This window comes from Apis laboriosa, unplaced genomic scaffold, assembly GCF_014066325.1.
Source record: "Apis laboriosa isolate Shangri-la unplaced genomic scaffold, ASM1406632v1 scaffold188_cov152, whole genome shotgun sequence".
NCBI classification, from domain to species: Eukaryota; Metazoa; Arthropoda; class Insecta; order Hymenoptera; family Apidae; genus Apis; species Apis laboriosa.
The window spans coordinates 505,580-518,382 of NW_025222224.1; positions in this window are offsets into that span (position 1 = coordinate 505,580).

Consider the following 12,803-nt stretch of genomic DNA (forward strand, 5'->3'; position numbering starts at 1 on the left):
AAAAACGATATGAAAACAAATAATGAACTTCGAACATTGAACAAAAAAGAAAAAAAGTATATGAACATTACGAAAAGATGCATTTAGAAACAAAATATTTTATAATATTTTATAACATTATATTTATAATATTTATATATATATATATATCGATATATTTCAAATATGATAAAATAAAATTGACTTTATGCACGTTTGTTTCAATATACATAAAAAGATTATAAAAATCTATTCTAAATAAATTTATTTTAATAAATTTATTCGTTAACAGATATATTAACATGAAAACCATGTTAATATACGATAATCAAAATCGTAAAAAACAAGTAAAAATAAACATATAAAAAAGCTATATTAGATGAAGTAATAACTGAATTCGAATCTCGATTCAATAAAGAAACGAAGTACCGGTAATCTCGACGGAAATGATCGATGGAAAAAATGCAAAGAAATTCAAAATACTAATTAATTTTGACATTATAATAATAAACAAACTATTAAATAAATGAAAAGAATAATAATTTATAAATTCAATGATAGAATATTATCAAAATTACTTATTGCGTAGTAGAATTTTCGAAACCAATTGCGATGACACAACCTCTCATTATGACTTTCCACAGAAAATTGATGCCGTGCGCCAAAATTTTCTTAGCAGTTTTCTGATTGACTGGCGTAATACGATTCGAAATCGCGAAAATTAGAGTACTGCTTAATATTATTATTTTATTTATTATTATTTATTTATTTTAATTAAAAATATTAAAAGGATATTATTATTTATTTATGTATTACTAAATTTTAACTTATTATTTATTTATTTTACTTTTATATTTATATATATATTTATTTATATATATAAATATTTTTCTTATATATTTATTATATATATAATAATTTTTTTATATATTTATTTATTTATTTATTTGTCTAATGATTTATTTATAGATTTTTCTGTAGATTTCTTTATTGTATTTATTTATATATTCATTTATATATTTATATATATTTATATATCTATTTATTTATTTATTTAATCTTTCATTTATTTAATTATTTTTTCATATACTTGATCATTTATTCATACATCTAATGATTTATTTGTAAATTTTTTTGTTGCATGTTTCATTCACGTATACATAAATTTATTTATTTATTTAATCTTTCATTTATTTAATTATTTACATATTTATTCTTTTGTCTAATGACTTATTTATAAACTTTTTAGTTTTGATCATTTAAATGGATTAATTTATTTATTTGTTCATTTAATGATTTATATATATATTAATATATTGTAATTATCTAGATATGAATCATGAACAAATGAATGAATAAAGAAATGAACAAAGAATTAAATAACTAAAGATATAAATATATAAATTATTTGATGCAGACATAAGTGAACAAAATAAAAAAGTCTAGAAATAAGTCATTTATTAAATAAATGATGAAATATATATAAATTATTAAATTAAAGTAATAAATATATATATATTTTGATGTATACATAAATGATAAAATAAAAAAATCTATAAATAAATCTACAGACAAAAGAATGTGTAAAAGAATGAATATATAAATAATTCAATAAATGAAGAAATAAATAAATTAATTATTTATTGCATGTATAAATGTCAAAAATAAATATACAAATAAATAAAACAAAAAAATCTACAAATAAGTCACTAAATAAATATATAAGTGAATATATAAATAAATAAATATATTAATTTATACTTAAAAAATAAACAAAGCAAAAAGTTTACAAATATATCAATAGGTAAATGTAATAAAAATTGAATAGATATATAAATAGATATATAATTAAAAAAGTAATTACATAAATAATTTTGAAAAATGATACATATATAAGTAAACAAAATAAAAAAATCTATAAATAAATCATTAGTTAAATAAATAAATATATAAACAATTAAATAATTAAAAGTAATTAATATATAAATGATTTATACATATATAAGTGAATCAAATTAAGGATTTATTAGTAATTTATATATATGATATTTGTTATTTCATTTGTATAATGATTTTTTTCTTGACTTTTTTGTGGATTTTATTCATTTATACCTACATCAATTTATTTAATTGTCTCTTCATATATTAAAGATTAGTTTTGTTTTAAAAGAATGAATACATAGATTTACAAATAGTTATAGTAGAAATGCAAATATAAAGAATATATATAATATATATAATATAAATATAAAGAAATATATATATAAAATATATATATTGTTTTTTCATATATATAAAAGAAATATAAAATGAGTAAATGTATAATGAAAAATGTATAATTGTATAATAATTGAAAGAATAAATAAATTAACAGAAGAATATTTAAATAAGCGTATAAAATAAATATATAAAGTAATAAATAAAGTGAATAATGAAAGTGAATAACTCAATAAAAAAAAAAACATTAAAAAAGAAATTAAAAAAATAAATTAAGAAATAATTGTGGAAATAAATAAATAAATAAAAGAATAAATAAATAAATAAATAACAATGTGGAAAATACATCGCGCACAATACGCGATACGTATTGTGAAATCGCTGAAAAATTTTTATTTTAACTTAAGAACTATAATCATCATGCCTATTGTTTCTTTCTCACTCAAGTAGCACATATGAGAGAGATTCTAACAATAGACATAGAAAGGATTTAAATTGAAAATTCTGAATTAAAAAGATAAATCAATATAAATATTTCATATCTAACGGATTAATAAATTGATTTTATTTAATCTTATCGTGTTCTGAAATTCTAATAATTATATTTTATTTTTTATCAATATAACAAATTATTCGAATTTTATTATTTTATAAAAAAATTATGAATTCGAATATCTATTAAATAAATGAATGAAAATACAATACAAGTAAATGATTGAATATTAATGAAATATTAATGAAAATATTTTTAGGAGATTCTTTCATATTTTCGAAAATATGAAAGAAGTATTGAAATTTGTAAGCTTTGATTTCAAAATCTGTCTGTCAGTGTTTTCTTGCATATTCGATAAAACTATTATCTATTTTATTTTAAAAATCAAAGAATTAAATTATTTAAGTAAAAATGAAATTAAAAATGATTTATTATGCTATGACGTTATTTAATATTTATTTATTCGAATTTATTCTATTTTTAAATATCTAATTCATACATAGATATTCATATATTTGAATATTATATATATTATACATATATATATATAAAATAATTATTTAAAAAAAAATTGAAGTAAGAAAGATGAAAAGTTGATGGAAAATATTTAATAATGATAATTAATTATCTTTATTCTCTCGCATAATCGATAGTTACACTAATTCTAAATCATATTATATATATATTATATATAATTCTATATCATATATATTCTAACTCGGAAGGAATATTTAAAAAAGAAAAATAAAATAAAAGACTAATGATGTTTAAATTACACTCAATAAACAAACACTGATTCTAATTTCGATGTTGACTTTTATAATTAAATCAATTAATGTGTTCTAACTAATTAAAACAACAAGTGTGTTCTAAAAAATATTTTCAAACACTGATTTTACCGATTACATTGCACGTGATTACAATTTTTGAATATATTTGAATATATTGTATTATCATCAAATCAATCAAATATTGTATTAGCTACAAAACAAAAAAAAGTTAAAGAAAAAATACAAAAACATTTTTTTCGACATTTTACTGCTTTTTTCTATCAAGTATTCGTTAAAGAAATTACTTTTATACCTTTAAAGCTATGAATTTAAAGTTCAAATCAAAAAGTTTAAATAGAAAAATATAATATTAATAAAAAATCAATAACAATAACAATAACAAAATCAAGTTAACTTAATAATGATTTATAATTGTTTAAAGTTATTTATAATTTACAAAAATTTAATTTTAGATTTCATTCTTCTTCTCCAAATTTCTTTCATTTTTAAAAATATTACTATTATATTTATAAATAAATGCTATTCGTATTGAAAAAATTGATAATTCTACATATGAAAAATTTAAAAAATTTTTCAGGTATTTAATTTCCAACTTGATTTTTCTCTGAACTATTTCATTCTTTCGTTTTTTAAATAATAATAACAATTCTATGAAAAAAATCGAAATTTCTGTTAGCATGAAAATACTCATAAGTACAATTATAAATTAATTTCAATTTTGGCAGTGATTTCTTACTTATACTAGTTAATTTTTATTTAATAATATTTTATTTAATTATTTTATGATTTTTTCTTGACATTACAAAATTAAAAATTTACTTTTTTTTAGTAGTAATATTCATAATATAGCAATATTTACAAAAACAATATATTTAATTGTATTTTATTTGTGTCGCGTGTGCACGCGTGTGTGAATATGTATTGTTTTATATATATATTAATAACAAATATATAATATTCATATAATAAATATACAATATATATATATGTATGTATATATTATATCATAGTTTATATACCTATATTTAAAATTTCGCATACAATTATTTCTTAAACTATAATTTATTTAAATTATAGCTTTATTATTATTTATAGAAAACGTTTCACAACAAAACTTATTCTATTTAAAAAGATATATCTTATAATGATAGCAAATCATTTTTCTTTGCTTCTGAATTTTCAAGATGATCTTTATTTTTTTTATAAATAATGTTTTTATTTAGATAAGCCTATAACCTGAAACGAATTCATTCATTTATAACATCTTAATTTTTCAGAATAATTTAAAGTCATTTAGAAATTATTTCTTATTTTTTGTATTCGAAATCATAATTTCTGATATAACTAGTTTATTCAGTCTTTAAATGAAAGTTCTATGTTTTTAAATGTTACATTAGGCATCCCTAATTCTATCTTTCATATTTTTTCACATGTATTTTTCTCAAAAAAAAGATGATATTATAATAAAGTATAGAATGTTTATAAATATAAGATTATTAAATTCTATGATCTTGGCTGAGTCATCAAAAAATGGAAAAAAATTTACGGTATTAAATGATGAATTAATATGGACTAAACTTCAGGAATATCACATTCGATAAACAAACCGCAACTTCTGATTGAAAAATTTAAACTATATAAAATATTTCGGAAATACAATCAAGTCAAATCAAATTTTTGGTATGCATGGAACAATCATTTACTTGTTAGATCCTAATATCGGAGACAAAAATTACAAAACAATTTTATCTTATTGCCAAAATATTCGATCTATTAGGTTTTTTGCTAATTATTTATACAATTGCTAGTTTAGGATAAATTCTTATTTGCAATTGCTAAATCATTCATTATGTTTATCAATATATTTTTCATGAATTCTGCGATGCAAGCAAATAAATTTAAACAATGTGTAACCGAATAATATGTTAAAAGTGATTATAAGAAAATAAGAAAAAAATATTGGTAGAATAAAATTTTATCATTAATTATATTATCATTAATTATAGTAAATTATATTTTTATAATCTAACGTACTTTTAATAAATAAAACAAACAAAAATAAAATAAACGAAACAAACCATGATTGATTACATTTTCTTTTTATATATCGTGAAACGTTACTAAATAATAATAATAACGGTTAGCGGTTTAGGATATCTACAGTAATCTATAATAATCTCTTAATAAACAAAAAAAGATTCGAAATAAAAGATTCTGATTTTTTATTTTCTAAAATGATAATGTTAAATTGTTTATTTTATTTCTAGTAATTTCATTGTAATTTTTATTACATTTATATGTTGATGAAGCATATAAATAAGAAGATGAAGATATATAATTTTAATTGAGTGAAAAAAGGAAATTAATTTTATTTATTTTAAGAAAAAGTATGTTTGTTATGCAATGTAAAAAATTGCAATTCTGACAAAATCTAATGAAGATAGATTTCAATATTGTTCATAAATACTTTACAAATTTTTGAATAAATTTTTTTTTAGAAAATATAAGAAGAAAGAACAGGATTATGAAAATAATCCTGAAAATAATACTGAAAATAATAATTAAAATAAAATTTTAAAAAAATAAAATTTAACTGAACAATAAAATTCAATCAATTTTATAATTAAAGAAAATTTTTTATTAGTAATATTCTAAATTTAAAATTTTTCATTTATTAATAAAGGAAAAACAAATTATTCTTAGAATAATTTAGTAAAAGGAACCACATTAATAAGTTTTGAACTACTTTTAATAAATATAAACATAAAAATGAAACAATAACGATAATAAATATAATCCAATAATAGAGAAGATTCAAAATTATCGTATTGAAAGTGATATTGAAACAAAATTGATATAGAAGAACTTAAACATAATATTTATTTTTTTTTTTGTAATTATATGAGTTTCCAAATTCATATAATTTTAAACATTAATTGATATTTAAGATTATAAAAAATCATCATATAATAAATATATCCCTCAAATGATTGTAATTTATTTAAAAAAAATTTTGAAGATAGAATATTAACATGGCTACGTAAAAAGATATATTTTTCTTATAGAAATATAAAAGAAATATTTTTCTTATTTGTTATTATTAAAAAATGGCAGCCAAAAATTTACTATATTATTTGCGTATATATATAAAACAATTTAATTTTATTTTACATTTGATTCAATGCATTGATAACTATATTTCAATATTTAATAAAAAGGCAAAGTTATAAAGATTCGAATTTTTTATATATTATTTTATCATACTTATTATTAAGTTATTATTAAAATAATTCCAAAAACATGCAGAGTTATATGGATATGCGACAAATAAATATATAATAATAATAATAATAAATTTTCAATTCAATTTATTTGCTGTTATTGTAATTTCATAATCTATTTTTATTTATTAATTTATGTAACAGAAATCATCTTCTTTCGGATAAGATATTTTATGTTAAAAATTTCATTAATTGAAAACCTTATATCTTATATATGTATATGTATATGTATATGTATATGTATATATATTTTTATGACATGACCAACAAAGATATTAAAACTCATTATTACTACATTCGCGGATTAAGGGATTTATTAGTGATTTTCCCCTATAAAAATCTTAATCTTTTATAAAAATGAAGACAGTAATAAGAAAACTTCTTATTTGATATTCATTTTGACATATAAATATTCTATGCAAACAAAATTCTAAAAATATTGTTAATTAGAGAAATGCAAATTTTTTTGAAAATAAACAATTTTAATTTTGAGTACTTTTTAATAAACTTGTAATGAAGATTATATTATATTATTATATTATATAATTCAAATTTACTTCTTAAAAAAAAAAATGAAGTGATTCTGACTATTGTTAAGTATAAGTTTAATATTCTTATTATATAAAAATTTAACTTCATCTTAATTTATTTTTTTTTATTTCTGATTATAAAATTGGGATTGATAATACTACAACAAAAAAAAAATTACCATTTATATTGAAAACTCTATAATAATTCTAATTATTCTAATATTAAATATAAAGTTTTCTAAGTATAAACAGTTTTTTTTAAAATTTATTTTCATTAATTTAAAAATTCTTAAACTAATAATAGAAATAGAATATAATTTGCCGAGGAATTGTCTATTTGAAATAAAGCTAATAATATTTTCTTATTTTTTATTTTATGTAGATATAATCGGATCGATGTTGTTTATTGATGTTATTCTATGTTGTTTATTGTTTATTCTATAATATATATAATATATATAACATCTATATATATTCTATAATATATATAACATCTATTAAGGTTACTAAAAATACAAAAAAAATATTTTTAATCGTATAATACAATACATATACATATGTACATATGTACAATAAATATGTTCTATATATTTAATTAAAAATTTATTTTTATATTATTTTGAGATTAAAATTACTACAATAATATTCATGTTTAATTATCTAATTATCCAATTATACAATTATTGATTTTATTATAATTAATTTTTAATGATTTACATTAGTTATATAGTCTTTGTTGTAATTTCATATACTCATTACTGTGTAACTTCATTCAGATACATTATTCTTATAATAATCCATCTAAAATATAATAAATAATATTGCAATTTAAAAATATTAATGACATTTTTCATAATATTTAAAAATATCTATCTTCTTTCTAATTTTTATTAATTTTATAAACAATATGTGTAAAATTATTGCTAACGAATCTTTTGTTTCCACTTTAAATCTTAAAATTTAAAAATTTAGCCAATTCATATATAAAAAAAATCATTTTATTTCTGATTTAAAGATTTAATTGTTTTAGTTTTAATTGTATTTGTTTTCAATCTTAATGGTATTTTCAGCTTCAACATTTCATAATATGTATTTTCAATATCATTTTCAAGACTAAATTTTATTGAATAAAATTCATATTTGTTAATTGCTATTTTTCTTTTAGAATCATCTATAAGTATAAATATAAATTTTAATTCTTGTAATATATATTAATGTTATTGAGTAATTAATTATCATTCTTCAAAAAAATAATTTAAAAAATTTATAAAAGTATAAAAAGTATATGTATTATTATGTAATAAATTTTATATATTCTAATATTTTTTGATGTAACTTTTGTTTTTTTTTAATTTAATTTGACTTCAAATAAATCTTTTTCAATTGTAGTTGTTTTTTTAATTATATTTTCTTGCGTTTTAATCTTGCTATCTTATATAAGTTTATTAATAATTACAATTTATATTAAGTTAGTTTTTATCAATTTATAATTAATTGATATCTTTCATTAATTATATATTATATATCATATACTATATAAAATACCATGACACCACATAAAAAAACAAAATACATAAAATATTTTTAGCAGGAAAAAATATTTTTACAATTTATATTTTTAATAATCTTTTAACAATAATGGAAATGTATTGATTAAAGTAGAAAAAAGTTATCATAAGAATGGAAAAAGAAATGCAAATTAAAAAAAGTAAATGATGAAATTATTAAATAATATTTAAAATAACATTTTTGAAAATTATTCATCCTCAAATTTTTAAAAAGAAATATCTGCAATAAAATAATAAATTCGTTTTATATGAAAAATCGTATATCAATATGTTATAAGATATCAAAAATTCATTAAAAAAATAAAGTTATGCTTCTTGATTTGATTTAATTAATTAGATTAAAAATATACCTGAAGAAATAAAATATGTATTTTTTTCTTCTATCAATTATTTCATTTATTTAGATTATTTATAATGCAAAGATGAAAGATTGGATAGAAATATAAATCTAATTTATTTCTGAAATTTTCAGAAGTAAAATATAATATTACATGTCTACGACCAGTGAAGAAGTGTACATTTTTATTATCTTTGGCATTCCGTTAATTATGTTTTTATTTTTTTATGTGACATGATTTTGTTTTATATGACATGATATGTTAAAATCATTCTTATATTTTATTTTTTTAATTCATATTTAAGAATTATACAAAATTTTCTATTTATTCATAGTATGCATATGTATAAAATGTGTTTTCTTGCTATTTAATATTTCAAAATTAAAACTATAATTTAAAATTTGAAAATATTATATTATAAGTTTCTTCTCTAATTGAAGATGGCTGTTAAAATCGAAAGTGTAAATGATTTTGCACAAATGGAGTGCTTAAACTAATATTACTGCTCGAAGAACCATTTACTACTGTAGGATTGTATATTCGTTTATATTATGAGCTTTGAATGAACGAATATGAATGGTATCAACTCTTGGATGGTACTTAATTCTTTGTGGCTAACTGTAATGATTCTAACTGTACTTTAATGTACACTGTCATTGAATTCTATCTAATTTCTATTTCTATTTCAACTTAATTGCAAAACTGTCGCTGATTTTTCTTCCAATTCCTGCTTTTCGGGAAAAATGCACACTGAGAAAAGATTAGAGGGATCAATGGTCGCGTTGGAGGGTGACTTCGAAGGATAGGCCCTGGCGAGGTTGCTGGGCGTGGGGGTCAGAATCTTTGCGTTCACTTGTATGGTAGTACATCATTTGCATGGGGTGCAAATGTATATGGAGCTTGTGAAGTGACCGTTGCTATGGTACCTTTGTTTACATTAAAGATCCGGAAAACGTTAGAAAAACCATGCCCGCTCATAAATTATTATCAGGTCATTGACGTTACTCAAACTATTAAAAATAAAAACTAGGTTATCTGACTGCTTCACAAGTCCTGTCCTTAACAATATCACTTTAACAAATATCAAAAACTACGTGTATTATAAAAGTCAATTGGATTTAAAAGAACCAATAATTACATAATCAGCATATAACTATTTATAATTATATATATTTATATATTAATTTGCAATAATTTATAGAATACGTGAAAAAACGCATTTTATTTCTTTATGTTCGACTAGCAAAAGCGACAATGGCGTGATAAAACTTACAACAATATAAAAGATATTATAGCAAATTCAAAATGAAATGAAAAATGAAGTTTATATAATTTTTTTTTTATTATAATTTTAGATAATTTTTAATAATTTAATTTGATTATTTGTTTAAAGAAATAACTACTCTAAAAGATTATATATTTATGTATTTCATTATTAAAATATTTTATAACTTTAATATCATATTAACAAGAAATATATATTGAATTTATAATTTTTATAATAATTTAATTGAATTATAATCATTTTTTTATAATCTTCTATGTAGAATATTTATATATTCAAAAAAAAGAATTTTATATTACCAAAACAAAAGATAGCAAGATTAAAATTCAAAAAAATAAAAGATCTACAATTGGAGATTTGATTGAAATAGAATTAGATGCAAAAAGAGAACAAAAGTTTCACCAAAAAATCTTAGAATACATAAACTCTGTCATATTTATAGGTTATAACATAACAACATAATAGTATATATTTCATATTAAATTTTTTAAATTTTATAATATATATATTATAATTTTTTAAATATTTTTTTGAAAGATCTTGATTAATTTATTTAATAATATTATTATTAATATTATTTATTACAGATGTAAATTGGTTCTACAAAAGAAAAATAGGAGTAAAATATGTAAATTTTATTCAGAATGCAGAATTTACAATTGTACAATTTAGTATTAAAATTAGTATTGAAACCAATAATGTAACAAGTATAAACTAATAACTAATAATAAATGTAAAGCCAGTACATCTACTTTGCATAATTTAACAATAAATGATAATATTATTATAACGATTACTAATTTAAATTAATTTAATTTAAATTAATTTTGAAATAATATGAAAATAAATTTTTAGTTAAACATATCAACACATCCATTGTAAACATAATATGTAAACATTATACATATGTTTGTATATATTTATATTTATATCATATTATATTATATTTATATATTACATATATATTATGTAATATATGTAAAAATAATATTATATATGTTGTAAAATTATATATGTAATATATAAAAAATATGTAATAAAATAAAAAAAACATAATTAAAATAATGTATATATAAATATAATATAATATAAAATAATGTATATATAAATATAATATAATATAAAATAATGTATATATAATTATAATTATTAATAAAAAATATTTTATAATATTTCAGCTTAAGCTTTTATTGAAATGCAAGAAAATATTAATTCATTCGTGTTGATTTCCTACTAATTGGTAATATATTTATTTAAAAATTAGCTTTAAATATATTTCAAAGTAATAAGAAAAAAAATAATTTTTTTTAATAGAAAAATTTTTAAGTAAAAAAATAATTTTAATTGAATTTTTTTAGTAAATTATTTAATAATTTTTTTGAAGTAAATACTATTTCATTGTATTAATTAATTTATTTGTATTTAATATTTTTTATTTTTTAAGGATTTAATTTATATAGTTTCAATAACTGTAATTAGTTTTCTTTTTTTATATTTTTTTATATTTTTGATTATAAAAAAAGAAGCATATATAATGATTATAATTTTTTTTCTCATTTTATTTTTTATTTATAGAAAGAAGAGGTATAAATTATAAAAAAAAACTACTAGATATCAAATCATTTGAGGAAAGATAAAAATTTATTAATTTATTATATTTAAATTTTTTAAAAAATGTAAATGAAATAATTTTCTTCTTTTTTATGCAATACATATAAAATAATAATTAATCAATAATTTTGAATTTTATATTTGAATTTTTTTAATATAACAAATTTTCATGCAGATTTTAGAATATATTTTTATGATAAAACTTACATAAAGCGTGATAATTTTAATAAAAAAATTACAATATTTTTTCTTTTCTTCTTTTTTTTTTTTATTATATAGGCAAGAAAAAGAAATAGCAAAGTACAATAAATGTATTTAAGAGTAAAATATAAATTTATAAATAATAAAATTTATTTTATTATCTATCTATAAATTGAAGTTTCAATTATTTCTTGATAATTTTTATTTTATACATATTTGATATTGAAAAATTTGAAATACATAAATAATTTTCATCATTGATTTTATTTAAAATAAAATAAAATGTATCGAATTAATTAATATATTAATTTAATTGATAATTAATATTGAATACATTTAATTTCTAAAAATAAGAGATATTGTATATATAAAACTGTTTTATTTTGATGATAGGCGAATTTTAATCTTTAAATTTCTAATAAATAAATAAATATATATATAATAATGTGTACGATTTTTGAAGTATTTCTAATAATGCAAAAACAAATATTTCAAATAAAAATTGATCT